This window comes from Prionailurus viverrinus, chromosome A3 (genome assembly GCF_022837055.1).
Source record: "Prionailurus viverrinus isolate Anna chromosome A3, UM_Priviv_1.0, whole genome shotgun sequence".
NCBI lineage: Eukaryota > Metazoa > Chordata > Mammalia > Carnivora > Felidae > Prionailurus > Prionailurus viverrinus.
Genome location: NC_062563.1, coordinates 105,210,694 through 105,211,690, shown reverse-complemented (window position 1 = coordinate 105,211,690; position 997 = coordinate 105,210,694).

The following is a 997-nucleotide window of genomic DNA, read 5'->3' as shown; positions in this document are numbered from 1 at the left end:
TTGCTCCTAGGGGTGCCTGGACGGCTCAGTCGGTTGAGTGACTTCAGCTTGGGTCATGATCTCATGGTTCATGGGTTTGAGCCCTGTGCCCGGCTCTGTGCTGACAGCTCAGAGCCTGGAGCCTGCTTTGGATTCTGTGTCTCCCTCTCGCTCTCCCCCCCGCCTCCCCCCCTTGTGCTCTCTCTCTCAAAAATAAATAAATGTTAAAAAAATTTTTTTAAAAACCCTTTTGCTCCTAATTTACTAGGAAATGTTTACTTAAATTTTGTTTGCAGTGGACTAAAAGTGGCCTTTTACTTCCATGGCTGGGAGCTGACCAGTTTCGGAGGCACCTGTTTGGTGTTCCAGCCGCGGAAGATCATTGCGTTGTCTGAGCAAAGAGATAACGCAGCATTTGAAAACGGAAACTTGGCTTTCAGGATTCCTGAGTGTCCTCCTTCCTAAACTGTCCGCTCTCCTCTCAATAGACATCGCATACTTAAAACATGGCACTCACTGCACTTCCTCTCCCTCAGTGGTCTGGTCCCCTGTCTCTCCTACGGAGTGGCCCAGGGAGAGTCTAAAAACAGTTTATTTGGAACAGGACGCAAAGCACAGTGCCCAGGGAATTTCTGCCCAGCTTCACAAAGAGCGAGAGGAAATTTTTGCGCCTTGTTTTCTTTTGGCTGAGGGACTTTCTCATTGAGCGCAGGCCCCTTGGCCTGGTAGGAAGAAGACGGGTTCCCCTGGGTTGGCACCTGGCAAGTTTCCAGAGGGGGCAAAGCCACGTGAGACGCCTGGTAGCTGGGGCGGGTGGAGTACCCAGCCACGGGCTCTCGGACAGTGCGTTGGCTGAGCATACACAGCTGAACTGCCATTTGATGCTGCCTCTAGAGGTTCAGTCTCAGCCAAAGGATTCCTCAGAAGGAAAGCTGAAACGGTGGTGTTCCTGATACGGGGAAAAGAAGAACAACCCCCCCCCCCCCCGCCCCCGCACCAAAAACACCCCACGAAAGTA